We start from the raw sequence: 21,114 nt of genomic DNA, 5'->3' as shown, positions 1-21,114 counted from the left end.
CATCCCCTGTGATGTACCGCGGCATTCTGGCCTTCAGGTCTCGATGGCGCCTTCTGCGCATGCACGCCAGACGTCATATGTCAAACACCTCTCTCCGCAGTTCACTGTGGGTGCTCTCCATTCTGAGAATCTGTCTTTCCTGGTTATGGAAAAGATGTCTGTTGATGTGGTGCTTGGTATGCCATGGTTGGCACGGCATAACCCCCAATTTGATTGATCCACCTGGGAATCAACACATTGGGGGTCGTCCTGTCATAAGCACTTAACTACTATAGCCATATGCTCAGCAGATGCTTGTCCCGAAGAATTTGTCGGATTTTCAGGACATATTCTCCAAGAAACTGTCTGAGACTTTGCCTCCCCATAGGGAGTGGGACTGTGGTATTGATTTGATAGCGTTAGGACCCATCTGTACGTTGGTAGATGGGCCAATGTAATTTGATCAAATTATGTACCAAGAACCTTGCATTATTTAATGGGTTAGAGTATTGATTATAGGTATGTATACCTCTGATTGTAAATTTATTTTGCGTGCTGTTGCCATTTTTGGTCCCTGTGCGCTCTTTTCACAGACGTTTAGTTTGGCAGAACGTAACTATGACATGAGTAACCATGAGTTACTGGCAATCAAGTGGGCTCTAGAAGAGTGGCGACACCATCTTGAGGGGGCTAGACATCCCATTTCTGTGTATACGGATCATAAAAACCTGGTATATCTCGCCAATGCAAAAAGACTCACTGCTCGTCAAGCCCGGTGGGCGTTGTTTTTCGCCAGGTTTAATTTAGTCGTGAAGAATGTGAAGGCGGACGCCCTGTCACGGAGTTTCAGGTCGCCGGAAAATGAGACAGTGACTCCTGAGAATATCTTGGCACCTGGGGTGGTGGTGGCAGCTGTAGAATCTAACTTCATCCCTCAACTACAGAGCTGTCAGCAGGACGCTCCTTCGGGGGTGCCGGAGGGCAGATGGTTTGTGCCAGAGACCTTACGTCTCAGAGTCATTGAAGAATCTCACTCATCGGTTTTCGCAGGCCATCCGGGAGTGCAGGGGACTCTGGATCTTTGTTCTAGACACTTCTGGTGGCCAGGCATGTCTCAGGAGATCCGCGACTTTGTTAAGGGATGCTCTGTCCGTGCACGCAATAAGTCGGCAATGTCCTCCAGAGGGTCCTCTGAGACCATTACCTTCTCGTCCATGGTCGCAGTTATCAACAGATTTTATCACCGATCTACCGGAATCCTAGAAGTTCACCAATATCTTAGTAGTTGTCGACCATTTCTCAAAGATGACACATTTTGTGGCATTAAAGAAGCTACCTTTGGCAATAGAGTTTGCCTGGATTTTTGTAAAAGAAATCATTCGCCTACATGCGGTTCCCGAAAATATTGTATCTGATCACAGGGTTCAGTTTGTTGTGCAGTTTGGGCTAGCCTACTGCAGAAACCTAGGAACGTCGCTTTCGTTCTCATCAGCATTCCTCCCGCAAACCAATGGTCAGACTGAGCGGTAGAACCAAGATTTAGTCAATATTTACGGTTGTTTGCTGGCAAAAAGGCTCATCAGTGGTCAGAGTTCCTGCCATTGGCAGAGTTTGTGCTAAACAACTGCATTTGTTCTTCCACTGGGGTATCTCCATTCTTTTGTGTATATGGACAGCATCCTTACTTCCTTACAGCGATTCCTACTCCATCTGTCTGTCCTGCAGCTGACGTCATCACAGATATGCTGCAGGGAGTATGGAAAGAGGTACAGAAAAACTTGGAACCAACGGGGGCTCGTATGCAGTTGCGTAGTGGGAAGAGTCTGTCTGTATCTGAACCTTACAGGGTGGCACAGAAGGTATACCTATCTTCTAAAAATCTTAAATTAAGGGTCCCATCCTTGAAGCTGGCACCGCGTTACGTGGGTCCCTTTGTCATCACACGTGTAGTGAACCCTCTCGCCTATGAACTGGGTTTGCCAGCTACATGGAGGGTTCACAGGGTTTTCTATAAGTCTTTATTGAAACCTTTTGTCCCTTCGGTGATGGGACCCAGTTGTGCATTTGGGTAATGAAATAAAGAGAGAACAGAAAGGACACCACTGCAGGTATTTAGTAAAGGTCTACAGAACTAGAGCCCTGTGTGGCACAGTGTTAAGGTAGCAGAAATGCAGTCCTAAGCTCTCGCTGACAACCTGAAGGTTGCGGGTTCAATAACCACTTGGTTCAGGTAGCTGTCCAGCTTTCCATCCTTCTGAGGTTGGTAAAATGAGTACCCAGCTTGCTGGGGGAGGTAAAAGATGACTGGGGAAGGCAATGGAAACCCTGCAGAAACAGTCTGCCAAGAAAACGTCACGCTATAACGTCAGCCTAGGAGTCATGACTCTGTGCTTTACCTTACCTACAGAACTGCTTTGCTCTGAAGCTTGAATCTATAATCTACAGCGCAATACCTCTTCTGCTGAAACATTTTGGGACCCTGGGTTAGCTGCTCATTGTGGAAACACACAGAAGCAATATTGCTTGCCATGATGTGTGAAAACAAATAAGAGCACTCTATAGGGTTGCACTGAAGAAGTGATTGCGAGTTCCACACTGTGAAGAAGGTGGAGCTGGCTGGTATCTATCACAACAATGTATGGAAATTTGGCACCATTATGACAGTATTAACTGCTCATAAAACGTAGATCATGAGCAAGGCATTGCCTGATGTTGGGTGGCTGTATGCCAGGTGTGATTTTAATGTCCACCGGAGTGACAGGCAGTCGTCGAACATTGATTTTGTCTTTGGTCCACAGTATCTCTGGTACCGATGCATGAACTTGTTGCATGTAAAGAGATACATTTTCTTGAGCATCTGTAACAATAAGCATAGTGCAAATGGTAGTTAACTGTTGGTTAGTTAGGATGGTAGTCACCCCAATACCATTTGGGGTATTCTCAATTGTTGCTTGTATTGCTGTAAGCATGTCTGCTCCTAATAAGTTAAGTAGACAGGTCTCTGACACCAAAAATATATGCAAATTGAAAATTTTATACACTTTAAGTAAACTCTTGTTGTTAATATAATTCTATTTGCAACATAATTATCAGGCTTGTCACCACTGTTCTAGCATCATAATCCAATAATATCCAAACAAATTTATTGTATATATCACGTACTTGTGTTGGGCATGCATCAAGAACATTATATATATATTGTGTATAGGAGGGGGTGAAACTTTCACATCAGAGAAATCTTACTTTTCTACCCCCTTTCTTATATCACCTAGCTCCACCCCTTGTAGTCTGGCTATTTGGGCTTTTCTCTCTCTCATTTTATTCCCACTAGTCCAGCAATACACATACCATATAACTTATACAGAAAAGACACAGATATCTTCCTACACATGCAAACATTCGAAAAAATAATGAATCGAAATAACGTATGCCTAATTCTCTTGTGCAGCAATAACACAGACATTACCAACTCACACATATCACACAGGCAACCCTCCTAAAAAATACAATGGAAAAAAACCCCCTAAATTTAACAGTTATTGACTACTATAAATCTCTGGTTTCCTCGCACCATATTTAGCCCAATATGGCTTCTAATGCAAGTTCAGCAAATTTTGAGAAGGTGTCAGTGGCAGGCATAGAGGCGGAGCCAAGACCATTTCCAGTAATGCTGCCCCGCCCTTTTTCCTTTGTCCCAGACAAATTCAAATCTTTTCATTTCTCTACATTGGGACAACCAGTTTTGGGCATTTCCATCTTTGGCATACTGATCTCTCTTTTGACACTACCATATTGTCCATAATTGGTAGGCTAATCGAGCAGGACCTACACTTGATCATCTTTGTCCCATGGACATTTATTTATGAGCTGTGGCTATAAAGATCATTAATCGAGCATGACCTCCACTGTACTACTTTCTCTGTCCCTTGGACATTTAACTCATCCTAGCTCATCTGCAGCTGTAAATATTCCCTGTAACTATCTAATGGGCACTTACTGGAAGTCTTAACCCATTAGTGGAGTCTGAGACTCCACATACCAATTACCATAAGAATCAAGGAGCCATTAGACTGAATAAACACCATTCTACTAGTATGAGACTGTGCTAAAGGTTGCAATGTACATCTATCCAGTACAGATCAAATCTCACATTTATTTGTCTAAGAGCTGTATGTCAGGACACACAAGATAGCCAGTGCTCTCCTTATCTCTAAAACTAAACTCATGGAAGCAGGGACACAATCTATTAGCTGTGCAAACTATTCTATCTTTTCAACAAGGTGCATGATATATGTTAGATCACAACTTAATGCAACCAAGAGAAGTACAACATGCAAATCTAAAATTGTGTCTACAAATTCTCTAACAACATCACCATGGGGAAATATCGGATAGTTATATATACAACTTTAAAAGTATTTTGATCCTGCTTGTATAAAAAGCAAACACTGTAAACATAGTCCAGACATTGACTATTCATTCACACAAAGTACACCGAGTACATCGATTGATAATTTAGCAAGTGAAAATAGAAAAAGAGGATTTTACCTTTCTGAAAACAGAAGATAAAAAATAAAGCATGTGTAAAAACAAGATTCTTACTGCGGTTTTGTTCTTGCTTGGTGCCTTCCATCTAGAGACCTCAACAGCCCTCAGAACATTCCACATATGCATTCTCCACCAAAAATGTTAAAGTAATTACTTAATTTAGCTGATACTCAAGGGGTATTATAGCATTATCAATCAGATATGCTTAATTAGTTATTGATGCATCGGAGAAGAGACAATGATAAACACTTAAGTGATGTTTCCGAGCTCTTCTGTTTTATTATTACAATGCAAGAGGCTTTATACTGTGGCATTCCCCACAGACAACAATTTAAAGTCCAAAGCATAATACTTGTATCTTATTACAACATTCCAAAAGGTTATTATGACAAAGCTACATGCTCAGCGTCTCGGACCATGTTAGTAAAATTTAACTACAATGCATCTTTTACTGACTTGTTTCTTGCTATGCACATGACTCTATCGCATAAAATATGATGCAATACTTTCATAATATAATGCAATACTTTCACAAGTACCTACTGTACCACAGCTTGCTCTGCACCTTCTCTGGCTCCAGTTTGTGGCATTTTTGTGGCCTGGACTGCTCCAGAGACAGATCACTTACCTAAAGAACAAAAAGAAACATACTGTATGTGGAAGACAAATACTTAATAAGAACGTTTTTTTTAATACCAACAAAGAGCATGTTTAGCTTCCAATTTGCCAGCATACTTCACATTTTTTAAACAAAATATGACCTATACTGAATGACCCCTTTATTAGACACACATTTGGAGCTTCCCTGTATGGAAATTAAACATGTGATCTGAGAGTGACGCATACTGCAAAATCAAGTGCGATCCACTGATTGGTGGTGAGCACCGGCGGGAACTGCTGCTGCTCCCCGCCTCCACCAAACTGCTTCTTCCCTCCACCCCTCAGCCGCTCCGGTTTTTCAGACTCTGCTGCTCCGTCGCCCGGCACTAACCCTGCGCTGTCTCTTGGTGAGTTCAAAATATTTTTTCCCTATTTTCCTGCTGTAAAACGGGGGTGAGTCTTACAGATCAAGGAATATGTTAAGTGCTCAACAGCTGTCCCAGTGACTATCGCTCCTGTGCTTTCACACAGGAGCAATAGTCATTCAAAGAATGGAAGTGGAGCACGCTGGAGATCTCCCGGGCGCCCAATGACCTCCTGCCTGTTTATGTGAGCTGGTAGTCACTTGGCTTTTTAAATGAGAATAAAAACCAAGCCATTCCGACACATGAGCGATTTGTGGCTCAGCGCTGTCTGTAGTTTTGTGTAAATGGGACAATTATTAATCAAATTTTGTTATTTCCAGCAATTATTCTGGTGATAATCACCCAATGTAAAGGTACCTTAACCCCTTAACGCTGCAGGGCGTACAGTTACTTCCTGCACGTTGGGTTTCTGTATGAAGGGAGATCACGGGGCGATCTTGCTCTATACAATGCCGATGTTGGCTATTTCTCAAAGCCGACACCCGCAGCAGCTCCGATAAGCTGCGACGCTCATTGGAGCTGTGGAGCTGTTAAGCCTTTAAATGCCACCCGTCAATTCTGCTGTTCGGGGGTCCTGCACTGCCCCCTGCAAAAAGCAGCCATAGTAGGCGGGGCCTTCTGAAAGGCCCAGTGCTGTCATTGCAGAGTGCCTATCATACTGCAAGAGCGATAAAACCATCACAGGCAATATTACCTTACAGGCCAGTAGTGCCCACCCTAGACACACTAGAAATTCTATCCCTATAGGGGAATGGATTAGAACAAAAAGGACATGTTCAAATGAAGAACAATATATTGTGGCAGCTGGCGAGGGGCTATAGCAGAAAGATATTGGGCAAAGCGGTATATAAAGTGAATAACTTAGAACGTAGGGATCTAATAAGCAGGGACAATAGGAGGAAGAAAAGGACTGCGATCAATAAGGGAGTTTTTTCTGCACCATTTAGTGAAGGTTATTCCATAAAGCGTATCCTCATGAACTATCTACCCATGCCTGGACAGGATGAGATATGCAGATATCCTGAGTACCGGAATATTATCTGTTCCCAGAAGAAACAAAAATTTACGTGACATTTTGTCGCCTAATTATTTTTCTTCTAAAACTAGAGATAAAAATCCGGAAACCGGGCTGACATTACTTGGCTTCCATAAGGATGCCGTTTATGCCGATGGAGCACAAATAAAAAGGAAGCTGTCAAGAGCAGCGACAAAAAAACAACCCTCAACATAAAGTTCTAGTAATTGTGAGACTTCTTGAACGCACGGCTGTGATAAGATTTGCGCCGGCGCACTAAGAGGACATCACAAACGGGAATCTCTGAACATAGAAGGAGCATTAAAATGATGATCCGGGTCTACAGGAGCCGCTCAACACTTCACTGAAGTTCATCAAAGACATACCAGCATCTCCTGTTTAATGGGATAGAAGATGTAAAAAATGGCACAAATACCCCAAACTACGATGTCAGCCAAGACTCAGATAAGAAGCGCGATTTATAAGTCGTGTTTGTGGAATAGTTTTCACACTTCGTAGCTCGGCACATGAAAGGAAGCATTGATTTTCCAATTGCAATATAAAGCAGGACGGGATCTACATATTACATCGGCCCATTTGATCAATAAGAGAACTTTTGACTTTTGCTTTTTGCCCTTCCTAGGCTTCCGTAGTTTTGCAAACAAAGTTGCTGATAGCTGTGAACAATAGCAGACAAGGTAGGATTTGTAAGTTGTATCTGCAAACTTATTTTGCTAATTTGACCAGAACATCACAAATTCTGTCTTGTATTATCCCTTATTTACGGCCAAACTATGGCCAAATTCACATGAGCAGAAATTCCGCTGCAGAATCTCGCCCGTGCCCGCTGCCATAGGCCTGCATTACATAATGCAATCCAATGCAGACAGCCGGGAGTTGACCGAGTGAAAACTTGTGCGGTAAACAAATCGCGGCATGTCCTATTTCTGTGTGAGCCTCGCAGAGACCTGCACAGAAACGTCACTGGTGACACATCGGCTCCATTCTGCGCATGCGCGGCTGTGCGACAGCCGGCGCAGAGTGAGACGGATCACTGCAGGGCAGCGGGCTCCGACCTGGCCGTCTGCAGGAGGCCTATAGTGGAGGGGTCGATCTCTGTTTAAACCTTCTGAGTGTAGATTGGAGTTATGGGTTGATGCTTGGGATAAGTTCAGTGCGCTGCAGTGGACCCGCGGCTACATGACGCTGCAGACCCTGTGTTATGGACGTCTGTATATCATGTTGGTAACACGCTGATGGGGGTAGTTGTTCTTGTATGAAAGCTCTGATGAGCTGCAGTATGTGAGCGGCTCCTGATGGGGGTAGTTGTCCTTGTATGAGAGCTCTGATGAGCTGCAGTATGAGCGGCTCCTGATGGGGGTAGTTGTCCTTGTATGAGAGCTCTGATGAGCTGCAGTATGTGAGCGGCTCCTGATGGGGGTAGTTGTCCTTGTATGAGAGCTCTGATGAGCTGCAGTATGTGAGCGGCTCCTGATGGAGGTAGTTGTCCTTGCATGAGAGCTCTGATGAGCTGCAGTATGTGAGCGGCTCCTGATGGGGGTAGTTGTCTTTGTATGAGAGCTCTGATGAGCTGCAGTATGTGAGCGGCTCCTGATGGGGGTAGTTGTCCTTGTATGAGAGCTCTGATGAGCTGCAGTATGTGAGCGGCTCCTGATGGGGGTAGTTGTCCTTGCATGAGAGCTCTGAGGAGCTGCAGTATGTGAGCGGCTCCTGATGGGGGTAGTTGTACTTGCATGAGAGCTCTGAGGATCTGCAGTATGTGAGCGGCTCCTGATGGGGGTAGTTGTCCTTGTATGAGAGCTCTGATGAGCTGCAGTATGTGAGCAGCTCCTGATGGGGGTAGTTGTCCTTGTATGAAAGCTCTGATGAGCTGCAGTATGTGAGCGGCTCCTGATGGGGGTAGTTGTCCTTGTATGAAAGCTCTGATGAGCTGCAGTATGTGAGCGGCTCCTGATGGGGGTAGTTGTCCTTGTATGAGAGCTCTGATGAGCTGCAGTATGTGAGCAGCTCCTGATGGGGGTAGTTGTCCTTGTATGAAAGCTCTGATGAGCTGCAGTATGTGAGCGGCTCCTGATGGGGGTAGTTGTCCTTGTATGAGAGCTCTGATGAGCTGCAGTATGTGAGCGGCTCCTGATGGGGGTAGTTGTCCTTGCATGAGAGCTCTGATGAGCTGCAGTATGTGAGCGGCTCCTGATGGGGGTAGTTGTCCTTGTATGAGAGCTCTGATGAGCTTCAGTATGTGAGCGGCTCCTGATGGGGGTAGTTGTCCTTGCATGAGAGCTCTGATGAGCTGCAGTATGTGAGCGGCTCCTGATGGGGGTAGTTGTCCTTGCATGAGAGCTCTGATGAGCTGCAGTATGTGAGCGGCTCCTGATGGGGGTAGTTGTCCTTGTATGAGAGCTCTGATGAGCTGCAGTATGTGAGCGGCTCCTGATGGGGGTAGTTGTACTTGCATGAGAGCTCTGAGGATCTGCAGTATGTGAGCGGCTCCTGATGGGGGTAGTTGTCCTTGTATGAGAGCTCTGATGAGCTGCAGTATGTGAGCAGCTCCTGATGGGGGTAGTTGTCCTTGTATGAAAGCTCTGATGAGCTGCAGTATGTGAGCGGCTCCTGATGGGGGTAGTTGTCCTTGTATGAGAGCTCTGATGAGCTGCAGTATGTGAGCGGCTCCTGATGGGGGTAGTTGTCCTTGCATGAGAGCTCTGATGAGCTGCAGTATGTGAGCGGCTCCTGATGGGGGTAGTTGTCCTTGTATGAGAGCTCTGATGAGCTGCAGTATGTGAGCGGCTCCTGATGGGGGTAGTTGTCCTTGTATGAGAGCTCTGATGAGCTTCAGTATGTGAGCGGCTCCTGATGGGGGTAGTTGTCCTTGTATGAGAGCTCTGATGAGCTGCAGTATGTGAGCGGCTCCTGATGGGGGTAGTTGTCCTTGTATGAGAGCTCTGATTAGCTGCAGTATGTGAGAAGCTCCTTATGGGGGCAGTTGTCCTTGTATGAGGGCTCTGATGAGCTGCAGTATGTGAGTGGCTCCTGATGGGGGTAGTTGTCCTTGTATAAGAGCTCTGATGAGCTGCAGTATGTGAGCGGCTCCTGATGGGGGTAGTTGTCCTTGCATGAGAGCTCTGATGGGCTGCAGTATGTGAGCGGCTCCTGATAGGGGTAGTTGTCCTTGCATGAGAGCTCTGATGAGCTGCAGTATGTGAGCGGCTCCTGATGGGGGTAGTTGTCCTTGCATGAGAGCTCTGATGAGCTGCAGTATGTGAGCGGCTCCTGATGGGGGTAGTTGTACTTGCATGAGAGCTCTGAGGATCTGCAGTATGTGAGCGGCTCCTGATGGGGGTAGATGTCCTTGTATGAGAGCTCTGATGAGCTGCAGTATGTGAGCAGCTCCTGATGGGGGTAGTTGTCCTTGTATGAAAGCTCTGATGAGCTGCAGTATGTGAGCGGCTCCTGATGGGGGTAGTTGTCCTTGTATGAAAGCTCTGATGAGCTGCAGTATGTGAGCGGCTCCTGATGGGGGTAGTTGTCCTTGTATGAGAGCTCTGATGAGCTGCAGTATGTGAGCAGCTCCTGATGGGGGTAGTTGTCCTTGTATGAAAGCTCTGATGAGCTGCAGTATGTGAGCGGCTCCTGATGGGGGTAGTTGTCCTTGTATGAGAGCTCTGATGAGCTGCAGTATGTGAGCGGCTCCTGATGGGGGTAGTTGTCCTTGCATGAGAGCTCTGATGAGCTGCAGTATGTGAGCGGCTCCTGATGGGGGTAGTTGTCCTTGTATGAGAGCTCTGATGAGCTGCAGTATGTGAGCGGCTCCTGATGCGGGTAGTTGTCCTTGTATGAGAGCTCTGATGAGCTTCAGTATGTGAGCGGCTCCTGATGGGGGTAGTTGTCCTTGTATGAGAGCTCTGATGAGCTGCAGTATGTGAGCGGCTCCTGATGGGGGTAGTTGTCCTTGCATGAGAGCTCTGATGAGCTGCAGTATGTGAGCGGCTCCTGATGGGGGTAGTTGTCCTTGTATGAGAGCTCTGATGAGCTGCAGTATGTGAGCGGCTCCTGATAGGGGTAGTTGTCCTTGCATGAGAGCTCTGATGAGCTGCAGTATGTGAGCGGCTCCTGATGGGGGTAGTTGTACTTGCATGAGAGCTCTGAGGATCTGCAGTATGTGAGCGGCTCCTGATGGGGGTAGTTGTCCTTGTATGAGAGCTCTGATGAGCTGCAGTATGTGAGCAGCTCCTGATGGGGGTAGTTGTCCTTGTATGAAAGCTCTGATGAGCTGCAGTATGTGAGCGGCTCCTGATGGGGGTAGTTGTCCTTGTATGAGAGCTCTGATGAGCTGCAGTATGTGAGCGGCTCCTGATGGGGGTAGTTGTCCTTGTATGAGAGCTCTGATTAGCTGCAGTATGTGAGAAGCTCCTGATGGGGGCAGTTGTCCTTGTATGAGGGCTCTGATGAGCTGCAGTATGTGAGTGGCTCCTGATGGGGGTAGTTGTCTTTGTATAAGAGCTCTGATGAGCTGCAGTATGTGAGCGGCTCCTGATGGGGGTAGTTGTCCTTGCATGAGAGCTCTGATGGGCTGCAGTATGTGAGCGGCTCCTGATAGGGGTAGTTGTCCTTGCATGAGAGCTCTGATGAGCTGCAGTATGTGAGCGGCTCCTGATGGGGGTAGTTGTCCTTGCATGAGAGCTCTGATGAGCTGCAGTATGTGAGCGGCTCCTGATGGGGGTAGTTGTCCTTGTATGAGAGCTCTGATGAGCTTCACTATGTGAGCGGCTCCTGATGGGGGTAGTTGTCCTTGCATGAGAGCTCTGATGAGCTGCAGTATGTGAGCGGCTCCTGATGGGGGTAGTTGTCCTTGTATGAGAGCTCTGATGAGCTGCAGTATGTGAGCGGCTCCTGAAGGGGGTAGTTGTCCTTCTATGAGAGCTCTGATGAGCTGCAGTATGTGAGCGGCTCCTGATGGGGGTAGTTGTCCTTGCATGAGAGCTCTGATGAGCTGCAGTATGTGAGCGGCTCCTGATGGGGGTAGTTGTCCTTGCATGAGAGCTCTGATGAGCTGCAGTATGTGAGCGGCTCCTGATGGGGGTAGTTGTCCTTGTATGAGAGCTCTGATGAGCTGCAGTATATGAGCGGCTCCTGATGGGGGTAGTTGTCCTTGCATGAGAGCTCTGATGAGCTGCAGTATGTGAGTGGCTCCTGATGGGGGTAGTTGTCCTTGTATAAGAGCTCTGATGAGCTGCAGTATGTGAGCGGCTCCTGATGGGGGTAGTTGTCCTTGCATGAGAGCTCTGATGAGCTGCAGTATGTGAGCGGCTCCTGATGGGGGTAGTTGTCCTTGTATGAGGGCTCTGATGAGCTGCAGTATGTGAGCGGCTCCTGATGGGGGTAGTTGTTTTTGCATGAGAGCTCTGAGGAGCTGCAGTATGTGAGCGGCTTCTGATGGGGGTAGTTGTCCTTGCATGAGAACTCTGATGGGCTGCAGTATGTGAGCGGCTCCTGATGGGGGTAGTTGTTTTTGCATGAGAGCTCTGATGAGCTGCAGTATGTGAGCGGCTCCTGATGGGGGTAGTTGTTCTTGTATGAGAGCTCTGATGAGCTGCAGTATGTGAGCGGCTCCTGATGGGGGTAGTTGTCCTTGCATGAGAGCTCTGAGCTGCAGTATGTGAGCGGCTCCTGATGGGGGTAGTTCTCCTTGTATGAGAGCTCTGATGAGCTTCACTATGTGAGCGGCTCCTGATGGGGGTAGTTGTCCTTCTATGAGAGCTCTGATGAGCTGCAGTATGTGAGCGGCTCCTGATGGGGGTAGTTGTCCTTGCATGAGAGCTCTGATGAGTTGCAGTATGTGAGCGGCTCCTGATGGGAATTGTTGTTCTTGCATGAGAGCTCTGATGAGTTGCAGTATGGGAGCGGCTCCTAATGGGGGTAGTTGTCCTTGTATAAGAGCTCTGATGAGCTGCAGTATGTGAGCGGCTCCTAATGGGGGTAGTTGTCCTTGTATAAGAGCTCTGATGAGTTGCAGTATGGGAGCGGCTCCTAATGGGGGTAGTTGTCCTTGTATAAGAGCTCTGATGAGCTGCAGTATGTCAGCGGCTCCTGATGGGGGTAGTTGTTCCTGTATGAGAGCTCTGATGAGCTGCAGTATGTGAGCGGCTTCTGATGGGGGTAGTTGTCGTTGTATGAGAGCTCAGATGAGCTGCAGTATGTGAGCGGCTCCTGATGGGGGTAGTTGTCCTTGTATAAGAGCTCTGATGAGCTGCAGTATGTGAGCGGCTCCTAATGGGGGTAGTTGTCCTTGTATAAGAGCTCTGATGAGTTGCAGTATGGGAGCGGCTCCTAATGGGGGTAGTTGTCCTTGTATAAGAGCTCTGATGAGCTGCAGTATGTCAGCGGCTCCTGATGGGGGTAGTTGTTCCTGTATGAGAGCTCTGATGAGCTGCAGTATGTGAGCGGCTTCTGATGGGGGTAGTTGTCGTTGTATGAGAGCTCTGATGAGCTGCAGTATGTGAGCGGCTCCTGATGGGGGTAGTTGTCCTTGTATGAGAGCTCTGATGAGCTGCAGTATGTGAGCGGCTCCTGATGGGAGTAGTTTTCCTTGCATGAGAGCTCTGATGAGTTGCAGTATGTGAGCGGCTCCTGATGGGGGTAGTTGTCCTTGTATAAGAGCTCTGATGAGCTGCAGTATGTGAGCGGCTGCTGATGGGGGTAGTTGTCCTTACATGAGAGCTCTGATGAGCTGCAGTATGTGAGTGGCTCCTGATGGGAGTAGTTGTCCTTGTATGAGAGCTCTGATGAGCTGCAGTATGTGAGCGGCTCCTGATGGGGGTAGTTGTCCTTGCATGAGAGCTCTGATGAGCTGCAGTATGTGAGCGGCTCCTGATGGGAGTAGTTGTCCTTGTATGAGAGCTCTGATGAGCTTCAGTATGTGAGCGGCTCCTGATGGGGGTAGTTGTCCTTGTATGAGAGCTCTGATGAGCTGCAGTATGTGAGCGGCTCCTGATGTGGGTAGTTGTCCTTCTATGAGAGCTCTGATGAGCTGCAGTATGTGAGCGGCTCCTGATGGGGGTAGTTGTCCTTGTATAAGAGCTCTGATGAGCTGCAGTATGTGAGCGGCTCCTGATGGGGGTAGTTGTCCTTACATGAGAGCTCTGATGAGCTGCAGTATCTGAGCGGCTCCTGATGGGGGTAGTTGTCCTTGTATGAGAGCTCTGATGAGCTGCAGTATGTGAGCGGCTCCTGATGGGGGTAGTTGTCCTTACATGAGAGCTCTGATGAGCTGCAGTATCTGAGCGGCTCCTGATGGGGGTAGTTGTCCTTGCATGAGAGCTCTGATGAGCTGCAGTATGTGAGCGGCTCCTGATGGGGTAGTTGTCCCTGCATGAGAGCTCTGAGCTGCAGCATATGAACGGCTCCTGATGGGGGTAGTTGTCCTTGTATGAAAGCTCTGATGAGCTGCAGTATGTGAGAGGCTCCTGATGGGGGTAGTTGTCCTTGTATGAGAGCTCTGATGAGCTGCAGTATGTGAGAGGCTCCTGATGGGGGTAGTTGTCCTTGTATGAGAGCTCTGATGAGCTGCAGTATGTGAGCGGCTGCTGATGGGGGTAGTTGTCCTTGTATGAGAGCTCTGATGAGCTGCAGTATGTGAGCGGCTCCTGATGGGGGTAGTTGTTCTTGTATGAGAGCTCTGATGAGCTGCAGTATGTGAGCGGCTCCTGATGGTGGTAGTTGTCCTTGTATGAGAGCTCTGATGAGCTGCAGTATGTGAGCGGCTCCTGATGGGGGCAGTTGTCCTTGTATAAGAGCTCTGATGAGCTGCAGTATGTGAGCGGCTCCTGATGGGGGTAGTTGTCCTTGCATGAGAGCTCTGATGAGCTGCAGTATGTGAGCGGCTCCTGATGGGGGTAGTTGTACTTGTATGAGAGCTCTGATGAGCTGCAGTATGTGAGCGGCTCCTGATGGGGGTAGTTGTCCTTCTATGAGAGCTCTGATGAGCTGCAGTATGTGAGCGGCTCCTGATGGGTGTAGTTGTCCTTACATGAGAGCTCTGATGAGCTGCAGTATGTGAGCGGCTCCTGATGGGGGTAGTTGTCCTTACATGAGAGCTCTGATGAGCTGCAGTATGTGAGCGGCTCCTGATGGGGGTAGTTGTCCTTGTATGAGAGCTCTGATGAGCTGCAGTATGTGAGCGGCTCCTGATGGGGGTAGTTGTACTTGCATGAGAGCTCTGAGGATCTGCAGTATGTGAGCGGCTCCTGATGGGGGTAGTTGTCCTTGTATGAGAGCTCTGATGAGCTGCAGTATGTGAGCAGCTCCTGATGGGGGTAGTTGTCCTTGTATGAAAGCTCTGATGAGCTGCAGTATGTGAGCGGCTCCTGATGGGGGTAGTTGTCCTTGTATGAGAGCTCTGATGAGCTGCAGTATGTGAGCGGCTCCTGATGGGGGTAGTTGTCCTTGCATGAGAGCTCTGATGAGCTGCAGTATGTGAGCGGCTCCTGATGGGGGTAGTTGTCCTTGTATGAGAGCTCTGATGAGCTGCAGTATGTGAGCGGCTCCTGATGGGGGTAGTTGTCCTTGTATGAGAGCTCTGATGAGCTTCAGTATGTGAGCGGCTCCTGATGGGGGTAGTTGTCCTTGCATGAGAGCTCTGATGGGCTGCAGTATGTGAGCGGCTCCTGATAGGGGTAGTTGTCCTTGCATGAGAGCTCTGATGAGCTGCAGTATGTGAGCGGCTCCTGATGGGGGTAGTTGTCCTTGCATGAGAGCTCTGATGAGCTGCAGTATGTGAGCGGCTCCTGATGGGGGTAGTTGTACTTGCATGAGAGCTCTGAGGATCTGCAGTATGTGAGCGGCTCCTGATGGGGGTAGATGTCCTTGTATGAGAGCTCTGATGAGCTGCAGTATGTGAGCAGCTCCTGATGGGGGTAGTTGTCCTTGTATGAAAGCTCTGATGAGCTGCAGTATGTGAGCGGCTCCTGATGGGGGTAGTTGTCCTTGTATGAAAGCTCTGATGAGCTGCAGTATGTGAGCGGCTCCTGATGGGGGTAGTTGTCCTTGTATGAGAGCTCTGATGAGCTGCAGTATGTGAGCAGCTCCTGATGGGGGTAGTTGTCCTTGTATGAAAGCTCTGATGAGCTGCAGTATGTGAGCGGCTCCTGATGGGGGTAGTTGTCCTTGTATGAGAGCTCTGATGAGCTGCAGTATGTGAGCGGCTCCTGATGGGGGTAGTTGTCCTTGCATGAGAGCTCTGATGAGCTGCAGTATGTGAGCGGCTCCTGATGGGGGTAGTTGTCCTTGTATGAGAGCTCTGATGAGCTGCAGTATGTGAGCGGCTCCTGATGCGGGTAGTTGTCCTTGTATGAGAGCTCTGATGAGCTTCAGTATGTGAGCGGCTCCTGATGGGGGTAGTTGTCCTTGTATGAGAGCTCTGATGAGCTGCAGTATGTGAGCGGCTCCTGATGGGGGTAGTTGTCCTTGCATGAGAGCTCTGATGAGCTGCAGTATGTGAGCGGCTCCTGATGGGGGTAGTTGTCCTTGTATGAGAGCTCTGATGAGCTGCAGTATGTGAGCGGCTCCTGATGGGGGTAGTTGTCCTTGCATGAGAGCTCTGATGAGCTGCAGTATGTGAGCGGCTCCTGATGGGGGTAGTTGTACTTGCATGAGAGCTCTGAGGATCTGCAGTATGTGAGCGGCTCCTGATGGGGGTAGTTGTCCTTGTATGAGAGCTCTGATGAGCTGCAGTATGTGAGCAGCTCCTGATGGGGGTAGTTGTCCTTGTATGAAAGCTCTGATGAGCTGCAGTATGTGAGCGGCTCCTGATGGGGGTAGTTGTCCTTGTATGAGAGCTCTGATGAGCTGCAGTATGTGAGCGGCTCCTGATGGGGGTAGTTGTCCTTGTATGAGAGCTCTGATTAGCTGCAGTATGTGAGAAGCTCCTGATGGGGGCAGTTGTCCTTGTATGAGGGCTCTGATGAGCTGCAGTATGTGAGTGGCTCCTGATGGGGGTAGTTGTCTTTGTATAAGAGCTCTGATGAGCTGCAGTATGTGAGCGGCTCCTGATGGGGGTAGTTGTCCTTGCATGAGAGCTCTGATGGGCTGCAGTATGTGAGCGGCTCCTGATAGGGGTAGTTGTCCTTGCATGAGAGCTCTGATGAGCTGCAGTATGTGAGCGGCTCCTGATGGGGGTAGTTGTCCTTGCATGAGAGCTCTGATGAGCTGCAGTATGTGAGCGGCTCCTGATGGGGGTAGTTGTCCTTGTATGAGAGCTCTGATGAGCTTCACTATGTGAGCGGCTCCTGATGGGGGTAGTTGTCCTTGCATGAGAGCTCTGATGAGCTGCAGTATGTGAGCGGCTCCTGATGGGGGTAGTTGTCCTTGTATGAGAGCTCTGATGAGCTGCAGTATGTGAGCGGCTCCTGAAGGGGGTAGTTGTCCTTCTATGAGAGCTCTGATGAGCTGCAGTATGTGAGCGGCTCCTGATGGGGGTAGTTGTCCTTGCATGAGAGCTCTGATGAGCTGCAGTATGTGAGCGGCTCCTGATGGGGGTAGTTGTCCTTGCATGAGAGCTCTGATGAGCTGCAGTATGTGAGCGGCTCCTGATGGGGGTAGTTGTCCTTGTATGAGAGCTCTGATGAGCTGCAGTATATGAGCGGCTCCTGATGGGGGTAGTTGTCCTTGCATGAGAGCTCTGATGAGCTGCAGTATGTGAGTGGCTCCTGATGGGGGTAGTTGTCCTTGTATAAGAGCTCTGATGAGCTGCAGTATGTGAGCGGCTCCTGATGGGGGTAGTTGTCCTTGCATGAGAGCTCTGATGAGCTGCAGTATGTGAGCGGCTCCTGATGGGGGTAGTTGTCCTTGTATGAGGGCTCTGATGAGCTGCAGTATGTGAGCGGCTCCTGATGGGGGTAGTTGTTTTTGCATGAGAGCTCTGAGGAGCTGCAGTATGTGAGCGGCTTCTGATGGGGGTAGTTGTCCTTGCATGAGAACTCTGATGGGCTGCAGTATGTGAGCGGCTCCTGATGGGGGTAGTTGTTTTTGCATGAGAGCTCTGATGAGCTGCAGTATGTGAGCGGCTCCTGATGGGGGTAGTTGTTCTTGTATGAGAGCTCTGATGAGCTGCAGTATGTGAGCGGCTCCTGATGGGGGTAGTTGTCCTTGCATGAGAGCTCTGAGCTGCAGTATGTGAGCGGCTCCTGATGGGGGTAGTTCTCCTTGTATGAGAGCTCTGATGAGCTTCACTATGTGAGCGGCTCCTGATGGGGGTAGTTGTCCTTCTATGAGAGCTCTGATGAGCTGCAGTATGTGAGCGGCTCCTGATGGGGGTAGTTGTCCTTGCATGAGAGCTCTGATGAGTTGCAGTATGTGAGCGGCTCCTGATGGGAATTGTTGTTCTTGCATGAGAGCTCTGATGAGTTGCAGTATGGGAGCGGCTCCTAATGGGGGTAGTTGTCCTTGTATAAGAGCTCTGATGAGCTGCAGTATGTGAGCGGCTCCTAATGGGGGTAGTTGTCCTTGTATAAGAGCTCTGATGAGTTGCAGTATGGGAGCGGCTCCTAATGGGGGTAGTTGTCCTTGTATAAGAGCTCTGATGAGCTGCAGTATGTCAGCGGCTCCTGATGGGGGTAGTTGTTCCTGTATGAGAGCTCTGATGAGCTGCAGTATGTGAGCGGCTTCTGATGGGGGTAGTTGTCGTTGTATGAGAGCTCAGATGAGCTGCAGTATGTGAGCGGCTCCTGATGGGGGTAGTTGTCCTTGTATAAGAGCTCTGATGAGCTGCAGTATGTGAGCGGCTCCTAATGGGGGTAGTTGTCCTTGTATAAGAGCTCTGATGAGTTGCAGTATGGGAGCGGCTCCTAATGGGGGTAGTTGTCCTTGTATAAGAGCTCTGATGAGCTGCAGTATGTCAGCGGCTCCTGATGGGGGTAGTTGTTCCTGTATGAGAGCTCTGATGAGCTGCAGTATGTGAGCGGCTTCTGATGGGGGTAGTTGTCGTTGTATGAGAGCTCAGATGAGCTGCAGTATGTGAGCGGCTCCTGATGGGGGTAGTTGTCCTTGTATGAGAGCTCTGATGAGCTGCAGTATGTGAGCGGCTCCTGATGGGAGTAGTTTTCCTTGCATGAGAGCTCTGATGAGTTGCAGTATGTGAGCGGCTCCTGATGGGGGTAGTTGTCCTTGTATAAGAGCTCTGATGAGCTGCAGTATGTGAGCGGCTGCTGATGGGGGTAGTTGTCCTTACATGAGAGCTCTGATGAGCTGCAGTATGTGAGTGGCTCCTGATGGGAGTAGTTGTCCTTGTATGAGAGCTCTGATGAGCTGCAGTATGTGAGCGGCTCCTGATGGGGGTAGTTGTCCTTGCATGAGAGCTCTGATGAGCCGCAGTATGTGAGCGGCTCCTGATGGGAGTAGTTGTCCTTGTATGAGAGCTCTGATGAGCTTCAGTATGTGAGCGGCTCCTGATGGGGGTAGTTGTCCTTGTATGAGAGCTCTGATGAGCTGCAGTATGTGAGCGGCTCCTGATGTGGGTAGTTGTCCTTCTATGAGAGCTCTGATGAGCTGCAGTATGTGAGCGGCTCCTGATGGGGGTAGTTGTCCTTGTATAAGAGCTCTGATGAGCTGCAGTATGTGAGCGGCTCCTGATGGGGGTAGTTGTCCTTACATGAGAGCTCTGATGAGCTGCAGTATCTGAGCGGCTCCTGATGGGGGTAGTTGTCCTTGTATGAGAGCTCTGATGAGCTGCAGTATGTGAGCGGCTCCTGATGGGGGTAGTTGTCCTTACATGAGAGCTCTGATGAGCTGCAGTATCTGAGCGGCTCCTGATGGGGGTAGTTGTCCTTGCATGAGAGCTCTGATGAGCTGCAGTATGTGAGCGGCTCCTGATGGGGTAGTTGTCCCTGCATGAGAGCTCTGAGCTGCAGCATATGAACGGCTCCTGATGGGGGTAGTTGTCCTTGTATGAAAGCTCTGATGAGCTGCAGTATGTGAGAGGCTCCTGATGGGGGTAGTTGTCCTTGTATGAGAGCTCTGATGAGCTGCAGTATGTGAGAGGCTCCTGATGGGGGTAGTTGTCCTTGTATGAGAGCTCTGATGAGCTGCAGTATGTGAGCGGCTGCTGATGGGGGTAGTTGTCCTTGTATGAGAGCTCTGATGAGCTGCAGTATGTGAGCGGCTCCTGATGGGGGTAGTTGTTCTTGTATGAGAGCTCTGATGAGCTGCAGTATGTGAGCGGCTCCTGATGGTGGTAGTTGTCCTTGTATGAGAGCTCTGATGAGCTGCAGTATGTGAGCGGCTCCTGATGGGGGCAGTTGTCCTTGTATAAGAGCTCTGATGAGCTGCAGTATGTGAGCGGCTCCTGATGGGGGTAGTTGTCCTTGCATGAGAGCTCTGATGAGCTGCAGTATGTGAGCGGCTCCTGATGGGGGTAGTTGTACTTGTATGAGAGCTCTGATGAGCTGCAGTATGTGAGCGGCTCCTGATGGGGGTAGTTGTCCTTCTATGAGAGCTCTGATGAGCTGCAGTATGTGAGCGGCTCCTGATGGGTGTAGTTGTCCTTACATGAGAGCTCTGATGAGCTGCAGTATGTGAGCGGCTCCTGATGGGGGTAGTTGTCCTTACATGAGAGCTCTGATGAGCTGCAGTATGTGAGCGGCTCCTGATGGGGGTAGTTCTCCTTGTATGAGAGCTCTGATGAGCTTCACTATGTGAGCGGCTCCTGATGGGGGTAGTTGTCCTTCTATGAGAGCTCTGATGAGCTGCAGTATGTGAGCGGCTCCTGATGGGGATAGTTGTTCCTGTATGAGAGCTCTGATGAGCTGCAGTATGTGAGCGGCTCCTGATGGGGGTAGTTGTCCTTGTATGAGAGCTCTGATGAGCTGCAGTATGTGAGCGGCTCCTGATAGGGGTAGTTGTCCTTGTATGAGAGCTCTGATGAGCTGCAGTATGTGAGCGGCTCCTGATGGGAATTGTTGTTCTTGCATGAGAGCTCTGATGAGTTGCAGTATGGGAGCGGCTCCTAATGGGGGTAGTTGTCCTTGTATAAGAGCTCTGATGAGCTGCAGTATGTCAGCGGCTCCTGATGGGGGTAGTTGTCCTTGCATGAGAGCTCTGATGAGCTGCAGTATGTGAGCGGCTCCTAATGGGGGTAGTTGTCCTTGTATAAGAGCTCTGATGAGCTGCAGTATGTCAGCGGCTCCTGATGGGGGTAGTTGTCCTTGCATGAGAGCTCTGATGAGCTGCAGTATGTGAGCCGCTCTTGATGGGGGTAGTTGTCCTTGTATGAGAGCTCTGATGAGCTGCAGTATGTGAGCGGCTCTTGATGGGGTAGTTGTCCTTGTATGAGAGCTCTGATGAGCTGCAGTAGGGGAGCGGCCCCTGATGGGGGTAGTTGTCCGTACATCAGAGCTCTGAAGAGCTGCACTATGTGAGCGGCTCTTGATGGGGGTAGTTGTCCTTGTATGAGAGCTCTGATGAGCTGCAGTATGTGAGCGGCTCCTGATGGGGGTAGTTTTCATTGTTTGACAGCTCTGATGAGCTGCAGTATGT

This window comes from Eleutherodactylus coqui, chromosome 12 (genome assembly GCF_035609145.1).
Source record: "Eleutherodactylus coqui strain aEleCoq1 chromosome 12, aEleCoq1.hap1, whole genome shotgun sequence".
Lineage (NCBI taxonomy): Eukaryota > Metazoa > Chordata > Amphibia > Anura > Eleutherodactylidae > Eleutherodactylus > Eleutherodactylus coqui.
Note: the sequence above shows the minus strand (reverse complement) of the source record.